The following is a 15,677-nucleotide window of genomic DNA, read 5'->3' on the forward strand; positions in this document are numbered from 1 at the left end:
AGAAAACAGGTTCTAAGCTGTCCTTACAATTCCATGCTCAGTTTATATTCTGTTGTAACTTCTGCAAGTTTTATTTTTCTGAGTGGGCTGGGCAGTGAAACCCATAAGATTTGCCCTCTGGGACAGAGCCATTTTAAATACAATGCTCCTCCTACTCTTCAGACAAGAAAGAAGTGAATCATTCATATTCTAACCAAAATTAAGCTGGTTAATTCCATGGCTATCAATCTTGACATTTAATATTTACATTCAAAATTTGGGATAAAAGAAAAACGAGTAAAAAAGAAATATGAAGTGGACCATTAGTGAAATTCTAACTGAAGTGAAACTAAATCTTTTGTTAAATGGCAATAGTAAATGTTGTAAAGATATATTACTTCCTGTTTTCCAGTCTGTCTTTTTCTTGACCACAACTAGTATAAGATATAATAAAATAACAAACTCCCAAGTTATGTTATTATAGAGTACTTTTACAGCCCAACCCAAGGCAAAATAAACATCAGTAATGAATTGTTCCCATGTACTGACATAAGGAAAGACTACTGACTGTCACTAAAAACTAGTGTATTTTTTTAAAATCTAAGAAAAGTAGAACTCTAAGGCATGACAGTTTCATTGTTAATTTATGTCATCCAAGATTTTGTCCAACTGAGCAATCAATTAGGAAATAATATATCAAGACTCTTATTGGCTCTAGTTGTAATCATTTACAAATTACTGATAAATTTAATAATATTTTGAAGGGTAAATTGTTCATTTCCTCAACACTAGATGTTGTATTTAATGACACCAAAATACTGTTTAGTTTCAGCCAAAAGTAGGCAACTAATATTTTTTCCTAATATAGAGTGTAGAGGTGATTGACTCATCATAATATTTTCTGTTTTCGTATTAGTCAGTTAGCACTCAAGAAACTCAGTATGCCATTGGGAGTGCAACAGGAGTCATATTTCTGAAAATGAAATTTCTGTTTTTATATACACTCCTTCTGTTGGCTCCTAAATTCAGGTAGTTTAGAGAAACATACTTTCCCACATTTAGTGCCCTGACTTAGGTAGAAGTTAATAATATCTTTATTCTAAACTGAATAATTGGTATATTGATGCTAAATGGTTGCAACAAATTAAATGGTTTTATTCTTTTATGTACCCCCAAGAAGCAATTCTAGTCTCAGTCATTCTTCTGAAACAAACACCTGATTAGTTTACTAATACATACAGAGGTGAAACAAAAAGTAAATTAAAAATACATATTTTCAATTTTAACTGGCCATAATTTTAGTTTTCAAATTAGTGTTCTCTTCCATTAGCCCTGGCTGAAAAATTAAATATAGGGTACCTAAATAAAACACATTTATGAACAAATTCATAAATTTAAGTTGCATAAATTCAAGAAAGTATATTCTTATTTGATGTTTGAGAAATTTTCCATCAATAGACAAGTTTTTATATTCCATCAAATTCAGTGCTAAAGATGAGGCTTTGTACTTAGTATGCTGTCTTTCATCTTTGGCCTTCGAAACTCTTTATGGGCCTTAATTAATTCTCACCACACCCCTCTGAGGCAGGTTGGTATTATTATTCCCTCTTTATAGTTGAGGAAATGGAGACAAAAAGAGATTAGTATGAGATTTGCCCAATGACGTAGAATAAATCAGAGACACATTTAGTGTGAGCTTCAAAACGGCTCACAGATAAACATGTTGTTGGCATCTTCATTTCTCTTTCCTATCAGTATCAATGTTTCAACATTCTCAATAGAAAATGTTTCTTGTTTAGCAACATTGCTAAGTTGAATTACTTTTTCACTCTGAGAAGTTTATATTGCCTCTTTGAGAATTTATTTTATTGCTTTCTTCTTTGCTACAAAATGAATTTTTGACATAATTTTGACATGTTGCAACTAAATGTACAGGTTGGTACCCTGAAGAAATTAGAGTATGCATTACTTGCAATTAGATATAAAACTTTCAGAAAAAAAAAAACTTTCCAGAAATGTGTAGCATGCTGTATCAGATCATTTATGGGGACATTTTAGGGTCCACGGAAGCCATTCACCTAGAAATCTTGATGGTAATATTATTATGATACCACCTCATTAAGTGACTCATGATGGCTTGTTCAGGCTTGTGTTCTTTGTGAACTGAAGATCTGCTATAAACCCAGTTACAACTAGTTTCTCTGCTATTGCATTATACCTCATATTAATGGCTAAAGTAAACTTGCATATTTTTTTCTATTGGAGTTCAATGGCAAATGTCTGCTACTGAAGCAAAATGAAAAATAAGATACATTGTTTTTCCTTTTCTTGTTGAGACATCCCCAAAAATTTATGTTTAGGTTTAGCCAAATCCAACGGTTTTGCTGTTCTATCCCCTATATGACTAGCAACTTTTTTGGAGGAGATACAGCTATCTTTCCAAAAAAAAAACTAAAAATCCCATAATATAAAAAATTATGTTTAATTTGCCTTGTCTACGTGAAAATGCTATTGAGAGATATCTCTGTTTTAAGATTTATTCCAAGCTTGGATTCCTTATGCTGTTTGGTTTTCTTATGATAACTTACTCTATTAAATTGTACTCAATCATAATACCAGCAAATAGTCTCTCTTTCTCCACAATGAACTTTCTTGTTTCCCCTGCTCTATTTTGGATAATTTGTATAAAATGCAATGCAAAGATTACATTTCAGGAAAGGGTGAAGAGAGGAAAGGCAAAAATGTACCTTTAGTTTTCAAACTATACTACTCAAATATTTTGATTCAGTCTTAATAGTCACTCACCAGCCAGGCGTGGTGGCTCACGCCTGTAATCCCAGCACTTTGGGAGGCCAAGGCAGGAGGATCACGAGGTCAGGAGATCGAGACCATCCTGCCCAACATGGTGAAACCCCATCTCTACTAAAAATACAAAAATTAGCTGGGTGTGGTGGCACCTGTCTGTAATCCCAGCTACTCGGGAGGCTGAGGCAGGAGAATCGCTTTAACCTGGGAGGCAGAGATTGCAGTGAGCTGAGATTGCAACACTGCACTCCAGCCTGGCAACGGAGCAAGACTTTGTCTCAAAAAAAAGAAAAAGAAAAAAAGAAAATAGCCACTCACCTTCCTTATAAAACCAGTCAATTTTTTTTTAAATTTAGGATATTACTAATCACTGAATATCATGTTGTATTATAAAGACAAAAAATAAAATAAAAATAGAATATTACTAATCATTCAATTTCAGCAGTAACCATTTTGCTTCAAAATTCTGCTAAATTAAATCATGGTAAACTTAAAGTTGTTAAATTTTACACACATTACTTTATATGTAAACACACAAACACACTTTAACAAAAATGACAAGACTTTTCAATATAGAAAAATAATTTACTCCAAGATTCAGAGTCAGAGTGAGACTTATTGTTAGCAAATCTCAATTGGTGGATATTTTCAGTATTTTCCATAGTCTACCAGTGTGTGCCCCTATAGGTTGGATGTTACAAAATAATCTTTTCCTTTTAAAATGGAAATATGCTGTATTTGCCTTAAAAGACAGTTTTCAAATAAGAGATCCATCTTCTTTCAATATTTATTGCAACTTATAATGGAATTCCTGTTTAAAGGTTTGTATAGAATTAGTCACACTCCTTTGTCACATACTCCCAAATATTTATTTTAGGGAGTAGTTGATAAACCTGCTGGTTCTATCTGAAAGCGAGAAACTAGGTCAATTTCGCCACTGGGGCTAAGCACCATTCATCACCCTTATCTCTCTAACAGCTAATCTAAAGTAGTTAAGTAGTAATACATTGGCAATTCCCTTTTTTAAGTGATGCAGTAAGCTATAAACAGCATTGCAAAACAGAGGAAAAAACTGTGCAATAATCCTTATTGACCTCAGGATAGGAATCTTGGGGCATTATTCTCAGTTCAAAATAAAAAGACTTAAAATCATTTTCATACAGTTAATGGATTCTTTCCTGTGCAGTCCTAGGACATGATGAAATATATTTAATGAGCTGTGCAAAGAATGAAGCATGTTTGCCACTACAGAGTCCATGTCAGAAATAGAGCAAAGCATAGGAAATCCTGCTCACATGTAGTACAATCCCTGTTCAATCTCCTAGGTCAGCAGTTCACAACCTTTTTGGCACCAGGGACCGGTTTTGTGGAAAACAATTTCTCCATGAATGCGGGAGTAGGGGGAATGAAACTATTCCATGTCAGACCATCAGGCATTAGATTCTCATAAGGAGTGTACAACCTAGATTCCTCACATGCACAGTTCACAGTAGGGTTCATGCTCCTATGAGAATCTAATGCCACTGCTGATGTGACAGGAGGCAGAGCTCAGGTGGTAATGCTCACTCGCCTACAGCTCACCTCCTGCTCTACAGCCCAGTTCTTAACAGGCCATGGACCCATAATGATCCATGGCCTGGGGGTTGGGGATCCCTGTCCTGTAAGACTCTGTCAGTTGCTGTGTATTATGAGTTCTTATGCTAAAGTGTGAGTAATATAATGCTTATTAGAAGTAGTGGTAGTATTTCAAAAAATTATTCTATAATGTGTTAATAGTCCAGACTCTCATGTGTTTTCGACATATTTGAACCTAGTTTCAAAAGCTCTTTCATTTCTTACTGAGAGCAATTCTCCAAAACCTCCTTCCTCTTATCTACAATCAACTCTTCATTCTTACTTCCCTTGTTGATTTACAGTGAATGAAGAACTATTCTGGTGTTATTGAGATCTGTTTCTTATGAAAAATTAGCTGTGCTGGCTCTCTCTCTATATATATATATGAGGGAGAAATGAGAAGAGAAGGTGATTAATAGTCTAATTGTCAAGACTTAATTTCTTAAAAGCAGACAATATGAAAGTAGATGAAACAGATAATTAAGGAGGTTGTTTATTTATTATAAAACACTTTTCGATGTCAAGCAATGTACAGTGTATTGGGGAGACAAGAAGCAGACATAGGACTTGCTCCCAGAAAACAGACAATCTAGTTGGAAGAAATATAAACTGTTTCTTCTTTTGCAATTCTTGTTGGATCATTCATTTTTCCCTATTCTAATTTGTATCATCTTAATTTGGACATTTACCACTTCCTTCTTGGATCACTACTGTTCTCCCCTGAAAGGCTTTCCCATCTCTGGTAAATATCCCCACTCGATCCTTTCTAAATTGACTCTTCCTTCTAACTTCCACTTTCGTTGCATAACTATCCTGTTCAAAAAGTTCAAGAGTTGGGCCAGGCATGGTGGCTCATGTCTGTAATTCTAGTACTTCGGGAGGCCAAGGCGGGAGGATCCCTTGGGCCCCAGCATTCAAGACCAGACTTGGCAACATAGGGAAACCCCATGAAGATTGTTTCAGCCCAGGAGGTGGAGGCTACAGTGAGCTGTGATCATGCCACTGCACTCCAGCCTGGGTGACAGAGCAAGAGCCTATCAAAAAAATTAATAAATAAAATAGTTCAAGGGTTAATACTTTCAGAATAAAGTTTTAATTGTCAATCTAGCCTCAGCATCAATGCTCCTGACATCAGATGCCAATCTACTCATCAATTTTACATGCTGCTAGGCTGGGTACAGTGGCTCACACCTATAATCCCAGCACTTTGGTAGGCCAAGGCAGAAAGACTGTTTGAACCCAGGAGGTCGAGACCAGCCTGGGCAACATAAGGAGAGCTTGTCTCAATAAATAAATAAATTAATTAATTAATTTAGCCAGGAATGGTAGCCGATGCTCGTAGTCCCAGCTACTTGAGAGGCTGAGGTGGGAAGATTGCTTGAGTCTGGGAAGTCGAGGCTGCAGTGAGCTGTGATCCAGCCACTGTACTCCAGCCTAGGTGACAGGACAAGACCCTGTCTCAAAAAAATAAAAATTAAAAAAAAAAAAACTTTACCTGCTGCACTATCCCCACATATACTGTAAGTTAAACTATGTTGCAAATTATTGCCTAATATAATCTACACACTTTCCCATATTTCTACAGTGGATTACACTGCTGCCTGTGTTTAGAATGTTCCCTGCTGAAATCCTACCCATCTAAGGTAATATTCATATTGCCACTTCTTCCATAAAGCCTAACCAGAATTCCTCCAGCTGAAACTGCTCTCTGTCATCTAAATGCTTTAAGCTCCTTCTTTGTATAACTCTTAAGGTACCAGTCAAATACTACCTTGCACTGTTATGTTTATTTGTTTCCTCTTTACAAGCACATAAAAACTCCTACATAACCCTTGGTATGTGTCTTATATATACTGAGCACTTAGTAAATATTTGTGCGATGTTGAATAATTACAATGAGAGGAACAAGCAATTGTGCATGAGAAGAGAGCAAATATGTAGGTGGAGATAAAAGTCATGCAAACCTTTGTAAACTGAAAGAAGTGGGGCTTAAATTTAATATGGAAGAAAGGAATTTTATTCATAATAGTATCTTGATTTATAGTTTACTTACAGCAAACTTTTGATTGCCAACATAACAATTCATTTACAAAACATGAGGGAGGTAAAAAAAAAATGGTGTTGAGGTTAGCAGGTGAAATCATTGTGAAAATTCTGGGAGAGAAAAGAAATCAGAATATTTGAAAAAGAATTTGTTCAAAGTAGCAGCATTATTTATACCCAGATAATTAAATTACCAGATTTATGGGTTGAAGTATCTATTTACTTTTCATCTTTTACGTTTGTGGTATCTAGGCCCATTTAGGACTGGAGTAATTTTTCTGATTACCTAATATAGTAGTCCTCCCCATTTGTCCTTGGGAGATACGTTCCAAGACCTCCAGTAGATGCCTGAAACCACAGATAGTACTGAACCATATATATAGTATGTTTTCTGTTTTCTTCTCTGATAATCAAAAGACCTACTAAGTGACTAATGGGAGGGTAGTATATACAGTGTGGATACACTGGACAAGGAGACATTCACATCCCAGGCCTGATGGAGCTGGACAGTGTGCGATTTCATCATGCTACTAAGAATGCACAGTTTAAAACTTAAATTATTATTTTTTTGAGATGGAGTCTCATTCTGTCACCCAGGCTGGAGTACAGTGGCGTGATCTCAGCTCACTGCAACCTCCACCTCCCAGGTTCACACGATTCTCCTCCCGAGTAGCTAGGATTATAGGTGCATGCCACCACACCTGGCTAATTTTTGTATTTTTAGTAGAGACAGGGCTTTACCATTTTCTCCAGGCTGGTCTCGAACTCCTGACCTCAGGTGATCAGTCTCCCTCGGCCTCCCAAAGTTCTGGGATTACAGGCATAAGCCATCACGCCTGGCCCAAAACTTATGAATTGCTTATTTCTGGAATTTTCCATTTACTATTTTAGAACCACAGTTGACCATGGGTAATTAAAACCGTGGAAAGCAAAACTATTGATAAGAGGGGCTACTGTACATCCAAACTACTTCTTTTTTGCATAGCTTTGCCTAGGTTTGTACAGCTTTTGAGATGAACAGTCTCCTGGCCATGGAAAGGTGTTGGAGGTATGGTGTTTTGAAAAAGAAATGCAAACGAAGAGGAAAAGGACCAAAACCGTTAGTAGTACAGAAGTTGCCTCTCCAAAAGCAGCTTGTTTTAGACCCTCTTGCTTGCTTCCTCATTGACATCTTTCCCTCTCCCCTCTCTTAAGATACAGTATACAACTGAAAAGGAATGCAAGCCAACCAAACAAAGAAGATAAGGAACAGTTGTGTAAAACATTTATTTGGCTATGAATGAAGAAATGCGCAGACACCACAAAATAAATCCAATTCTTGCTCTCTCCACTCTGCAATGGAGAAAAATCTGTGTGATCCCATGCACGTATACAGCCATGGGGAGATACCCCTTCCTCCTTTTCTACCACCTTTTTAAGGAGGTGAAACTGGCAAATATTCTTTAGGCTGGATTTAGACCTCAAAGCTCTGAAAAGGGTGTATTTTCAGTATAGCAAGATAGTCTTGGGGAGGAATTCTTCAAGTGTACAATCTCAAGCTACTCTGGAGAGTAACGCAATAGAGTATTTGCTTAGGCTTGTGGAACAATCTGCATTTATTCAAGCCTGAGACGGTGGGGGAAGTTCAAGGGCCTCCCACACTGGAAACTGTGCTTAATGATTTGGCATCTCGAGAACTTATCTAGACTAGCAGGAGGAAGTCTAACCTTACAAATGGGCTTCTGTGAGACTTCTTACATATACCACTCCTGTTGAGAGTGCAGCTGGATGCAAATGTGGCAGCCAGATGGCTCCCATGTTCACTCAGAATGTGAGGTGCTGGGTGTGGGTTCACTCAGAATGTGAGGAAAGATGAGTCTGCCTCCTACTGTACATTAACAACACATTAAGCAAATCAAACATCTATATATGAATTCACTTTTAAAAACAGCTCAGAACAATATATTTTTATTGGTGAAATACTGAGTATATTCTCACATCATACGTATCCTCATTTCCTACTTTGCTCAAAAAAATAAAGCCATGGCCGGGCGCGGTGGCTTAAGCCTGTAAGCCTAGCACTTTGGGAGGCCGAGGTGGGCGGATCACAAGGTCAGGAGTTCGAGACCATCCTGGCCAACATAGTGAAACCCTGTCTCTACTAAAAATACAAAAAAATTAGCAGGGCGTGGTGGCGGGCACCTGTAGTCCCAGCTACTCGGGAGGCTGAGGCAGGAGAATGGCGTGAACCCGGGAGACAGAGCTTGCAGTGAGCCGAGATGGTGCCACTGCACTCCAGCCTGGGCGACAGAGCCAGACTCTGACTCAAAAAAAAAAAATAAATAAATAAAGCCATGTGAAAATGAACTAAAAGTTTCCAATTCCACCATTATATTACTTTGTAATTTAAGAGTAGACAGGAACAAATCTTAAATTTATAGAATATTAATAAAATATCTTCTTACACCAATGTAGTCTATAAATTACTCTCAAACAAAAAATTTTTCTCTAAAAGCTAGCATTTCCATTCATCCAAAATATAATAATTGATCCAACAAAAGGACAAATAGTTGAGTCACAGAAAGGTCTTCAAGGTCCCTCTAAAACATCAGTGATGAAACTGTATTTAGCTTTTTGATAATGCTAAGGGAAACAGAGCACAATGAAAAAGTATGCAGATGTAGCAGATGCAGCACACATTTATATAGCAAAGATAATTAACAGTATTCAATGCTTCAGCCCAAGAATAGATTAGATTTAGCTTGCATACAATATTTTGTGCTTATCTCAACTCCATCTTCCTATTTAAATTTCTCTGACAGTTATCATTTTTTTGCAGTAAACTATCAAACTCCTATACTTGTCCTTCCTCAACACATTCCTTCCTAACACTGAAAATGTATCTTCGACTACTTCCTTAAATAAAACTCCTGCTCACCACAGACTGGCCTATTCATTGTTTCCTGAACACATACTCACATTCTTTCTACCTTCATGGTTTTGCTCAATTCCTTCCCCCCAAGTGTCTTACAACTTCTCCATAGCCTAGACAGTATCCTTTCTTGAAGTTGTAGTTTAACTTCCACCTCTTCAGGAAGTCTTTTCCAACCATCTCCCTACCAAAAGATTTGCACATATTAACATCCTTATGGAACATCCTCTTCCCTGCACTCTTTTGGCAAGTATTGTCTGTACTATCATTTGATATTGACTTTGTTCCTCCATCCATTCACTTGGTATATGGGATATATTAATTCCCTCTTCCCAAGGTCAAGGATCATGTCTACTATTTTTATCCCTAGAAATTAGAACCAAAAAGTACTCCAATACTACCCCTGATAATAATGTTGATGTGATGATAGTGGATCTATGGAAAACAAACACTAGGATGGAATCTCTTAGGAAATTACTGGGCACAAAAAAATATGAGTTCATTTCAGAGAAGCATCCTGTTTCCTTCCTATATTCACCAGATATAAAAGTAGTCTAGACTGGGCGTGGTGGCTCACACCTATAATCCCAGCACTTTGGGAGGCCGAGGCAGGTGGTTCACCTGAGGTCAGGAATTCTAGACCAGCCTGGCCAACATGGTGAAACCCTGTCTCTACTAAAAAATACAAAAATTAGCCAGGCATGGTGATGGGCATCTGTATTCCCAGCTACTCGGGAGGCTAGGGCAGTAGAATTGCTTGAACCCAGGCGACAGAGGTTGCAGTGAGCCGACACAGTGCCACTGCACTCCAAACTGAGTGACAGAGTGAGAATCCATTTAAAAAAAAAAGTAGTCTATATAGTAACTAAACATCACCAATGTCCTTAGTTTTTCATTTAAACATGGTAATCAGGCTGGATGCAGTGGCTGTCACCTATAATCCCAGCACTTTGGGAGGTCAAGGCGGGAGAATCACTTGAGCTCGGAAGTTCAAGATCGGCCTAGGCAACACGGCGAAAACCTGTCTCTACTAGAAATACAAAAATTAGCCTGGCATGGTGGTGCATGCCTTAGTAGTCTTAGCTACCCAGACAGCTGAGGCGGGAGGATCATCTTAGCCTGGGAAGTTGAGGCTGCAGTGAGCTGTGATCGCTCCAGCCTGGGTGGCAGAATGAGACTGTCTCAAAACAAAAACAAAAAACAAAAAACCATGGTAATCATATTCAGTTTGGTGTACATCTTTCAAGACTGCATTTTAAAATTACCTAGATTGTATACTGTACATAAAAATCTTATTCAAAAGTATAATTTTTCATACTTGAAAACTCAGTATGAAATATTAGTTCTAAATTTTTTTTTTTTTTTTTTTGAGATGGAGTTTCGTGCTTGTTGCCCAGGCTGGAGTACAACGGCACAATTTCAGCTCACTGCAACCTCTGCCTCCCAGGTTCAAGCAATTCTCCTGCCTCAGCCTCCCAAGTAGCTGAAATTACAGGCCTGCACCACCACGCTTTGCTAATTTTGCATTTTTAGTAGAGACAGGGTTTCACCATGTTGGTCAGGCTGGTCTCGAACTCCTAACCTCAGGTGATCCACCCGCCTTGGCCTCCCTAAGTGCTGGGATTACAGTGTAAGCCACCACACCTGGCCGAAAATTCTTAAAGGAAAAGTAGTGCATAATGTCAAAGTAGTACTTAATCCACACTATTTGGGTAATGGTACGACTGAAAGCCCAGGCTTCACCTCTATGTAATATATCTATGTAAAAAACTGCACTTGTACCCCTTAAATTTATACAAATAAATATTTATTTATTAAAATCTTGAATTTTATTTGATACTTAGTAGATTTACTGACATATGGAGAAATTTAAAAGAGAAATGTATTATAGAATGAAATTAGATTAGTAAAGAAGTTTATGTCAAAGTGATTTATTTTTTCTTAGGGAAGCTTAGATGCTCAAGAAGATAGCATAAAGGAAAAAATAGTCAACATCTCCTAAAATATATGTAAAGTATTATTATTGTAACAGAAAGTAAACCTTTGCAATAAAAATGAGAAGACAGGAAGTTCTAGCTAGAGTGATCAGGCAAGAGGGAGAAATAAAAGGCATCCAAACTGAAAAAGAGACAGTCAAATATCTCTGTTCACTGATGATATAATCTTATACATAGAGAACCCTGAAGATTCCTCCAAAAGACTCCTAGATTTAACAAATGACTTCAGTAAAGGTACAGGATACAAAATCAACATATAAAAATCAGTAGCATTTCTATATACCAATAATGATCAAGCTGAGAACCAAGTCAGAACTCAATTCCATTTACAATAGCTACAAATAGACCAAATACCCAGGAATACATTTAACCAATGACGTGAAAAATCTCTACAAGAAAAACTACATAACAGTGCTGAAAGAAATCACAGATAACACCAACAAATGGAAAAACATCACACGGTCATGGATTAGAGGAATCAAATGGTTAATACTGCCCAAAGCAATCTACAGATTCAACACAATTCCTTTTAAACTCCCAATGTCATTCTTCACAGAATTAGAAAAGATAATACTAAAATTCATATGGAACCAAAAAAAAAAAACAGCCCAAGTAGCCAAAGCAATCCTAAGCAAAAACAGTAAAGCTGGAGGTATCACATCACCTGATTTCAAATTATACTATAACCAAGGCTATAATAACTGAAACAGTGTGGTACTAGTATAAAAATAGACACACAGATCAATGAGACAGAATAGAGAACCCAGAAATAAAGTCACACACCTACAACCAACAGGTCTTCAACAAAGTTGACAAAAATATACACTGGGGCATGGATACTCTATTCAATATATGGTGCTGGGATAATTAAAGAGCAATATGCAGAAGAATGAAATTGGACTGCTGTCTCACCATATACAAAAATTAACTCAAGATGAATTAAAGACTTAAATGTTACACCTGAAACTATAAAAATCCAAAAGAAAACCTAGGAATAGCTCTTCAGGACATTGGTCTAGGCTAAGAATTTATGACTAAGCCTTCAAAAGAAAATGCTGCAACAACAACAACAACAACAACAAAATAGACAAATGGGAATTCATTAAACTGAAAAGCTTCTGCACAGCAAAACAATCAACAGAGTAAACAGACAACCTACAGAATTAGAGAAAATATTCACAAACAATGCATTTGACAAAGGGCTAACATCCAGAATCTACAAGGAATACAAACAATTCAACGAGAAAAAAACAAATAACTCCACTAAAAAGTAGGCAGAGGACATGAACAGACACTTATCAAAAAAAGACATACAAGCGGCCAATAAACATATGAAAATATGCTCAACATCACCAATCGTCAAAGAAATGCAAATTGAAACCACAATGAGGTATCACCTTATACCAGTCAGAATGACTATTATTAAAAAGTCAAAAAACAACAGGTGTTGACGAGGATGCAGAGAAAAGGGAACACTTATACACTGTTGGTGGGAATGTAAATTAAGTCAGCTCCTACGAAAAACAGTACAGAAAATTCTCAAAGAACTAAAAACAGAACTACCATTTGATCCAGTAATTCCAGTACTGGGTATCTACCCAAAGAAAATTAAATTGTATTTTAAAAAAAAGACAGCTGCATTTGTATGCTTATCACAGCACTATTCACAATAGCAAAGTCATGGAATCAACCTACCTACTTGTGGGATTTTTAAAAATGTGGTATTATATATACCATGAAATATGCTCAGCTATAAAAAGGAATAAAACCATGTCTTTTGCAACAACATAGATGGAACTGAAGACCATTATCCTCAGTGAAATGACTCAGAAACAGATAATCAAAAACCACATGTTCTCACTTATATGTGAGAGCTAAACAGTGGGTACACGTGGACATTCAGAATGGAGTAATAGACACTGCGGATTCCAAAAGGTAGGTGGGTGAGAGACGGGGCGAGGAATGAAATACCACCTGTTCAGTACAATGCACACTATTCAGATGATGGGTACACTAAAAGCCCAGATTTCCCCACTACACAACATATCCATGTAACACAACTGTACTTGTACTCCTAAGTCCACAAAAATAAAGTATTTAATTTCAAAAATAAAAGGAGAAAACTGTTTATTTCAGCTGAGAAAAAAAGTGAAAGTACTATCCATCAAGATAAAAGTCTGAGATAACCAAGACTCAAATCTCTTCATTGCTTAAAACAAAAGAAGACTTGTTTAAAGTTACTTAGCACCTATAATGTGCCAGGTAGGGTGTTGCCTGGGAATTCAAAGATGAATAAGACCCAAAAGAAATCCCATAACTCAAAATATGGTAGAGACAAATAGTTAAATAGATCCAGGCTCAGCAAACTACACTGCATGTTTTTGTAAGACTTCTGACCTAAGAATGATTTTTACAGATAAATAGGTACAGGTAAATTTATTTTTACAGATAAATATATACAGGTAAACATTACAGATAAATCTGATGACAATGAACACTAACTTTGAACCCCAATTAAGAAAAATGTTATCCCCCACCAAAATAATTCCATTCTTCTGATTAGTATACTTGGTATTATAAAAATAATACTCAGTATTATATTTTTACTTTTGCCAAAAAAAAATATCGTGGGAAATTGTTTTCTCTTTTGTTATATAAGTACCCACAGAATATCCTTGATTTTGCCTCTTGGCCTACAAGTTCTAAAATATTTACTTATTGTAAACCTCACAGAAAAAAGTTTGCTGATCCCTGAAATATTTACAAATAATTATAATTTGGTAAATACAGTGATAAAGAATATACCTATAACCTGAGAACTGAAGTTATTATGAAAATAATAACTTGAGGTAAGAAGAACACCTAAATTAGCTTAGTAGAATGGTTTCAGGAAAGACTTCCTGGAGTAGGTGACATTTAGTCTGAAAAACTAAATAGGAGTTAACAAAACAAGGGGGATGGGCAGAGGAGTCACCAAGAGGTTGGAAGAGGGTCTTCAGTCACCCATGGCCAGTTTGAGTCTTGAGATAAGCAGATGCCAGGGTGGAATTGAATCTGATTAGTTTCAGTTGTTAATAACTCCTAACTTTATATCTCTACCACAGACTCAGTTCCAGTTATAACCAGCTACCTGACAGCATTTCTAAACAGCTAAGGGAGGTGGGGTGTGCAGAATTTCCTGCTGAGAAGATGCCATAATCTCTACTCTTCCTATAGACATGGATCCTTCTTTCAGGTTCTATTATCTCTGTGGGCCTGTCCTGTTTATTTTTTAAAGTTGTATTGTTTTATATAAAAGATACTTAATAGAATACTTAGGGTTTTTTTTTTTAGTGATAGGAATCTGTAGAAAATAAAATTAATTTAAAAAATCTTTGCAATGACATCCAAAATTTAAATATAGATATATATATTTTTTTTACTGGATAGATACATGTATATATATATATTTACTGGATATGTGTGTGTTTGTGTGTGTGTGTGTATCTCCAGTACAAGAGTGAATAGAACACCTATATGAGCTTATCAATTCTCCTTTCCAAACATCACAAAAATGATGGCAGGAAATAAATTTTTAAAAATTTAGAACCTTAAATAAAAGGAGAGCTACAGGTAAAATAACAACAGTGAGAACTGTCAAAAATAGGTTAAAAACTGGAAAGCATTTGATCAAGTAATAACTGACTTCTTAGCTGAACAGAGGAAGTTAAAAGTTAAGTACCTGTAGCTGGGAAAGTCAAGAAGCAAACTAATTCATTCCTGAAAAGGAATGAATGGAGGTTTCCTTCCTAGAGAAATCAAGGAGAGAAAAGACCTCACACTAAAAATTGGTGGGCTGCCAAAGGTTGGCTATCTCCTGACAACCTTACACTGAAGCCCAATAATTGGATTTACTTGTCTATGGTAAATGTATGTTTAATTTATACGGGGTCAGCTACATTATGTAATGAGCCCCTTGTTCAAAAAGCAGAAAAAAAAGTCATTAAAAATATAAAATACAAAGCTTTTTCCTCTCTTCCTTGGTCTTTTTTACAGCTTGTCATGGTTTTTTTATTTTTTATTTGCTAGTTAAAATTTTTTCTAAGGAAGGAAAAATTTTAAATTATTAGGCTGAATTTTGTCATTCATCTTTATATTGCATAATGCTAGCTTTAAATGCATATATGTACATTTAACTCCTATGTAGGATCACCAAAATCACACAATTCTTATTTTGTAGTTCATACATGCACATATATTTTGTTCTTACCAGAACAGTGGAAACACTACACAAAATTAACTCAATTTTTTATTTCAAGTCTACAAACACATTCTACCAACACTCTCTA

This window comes from Nomascus leucogenys, chromosome 9, assembly GCF_006542625.1.
Source record: "Nomascus leucogenys isolate Asia chromosome 9, Asia_NLE_v1, whole genome shotgun sequence".
NCBI lineage: Eukaryota > Metazoa > Chordata > Mammalia > Primates > Hylobatidae > Nomascus > Nomascus leucogenys.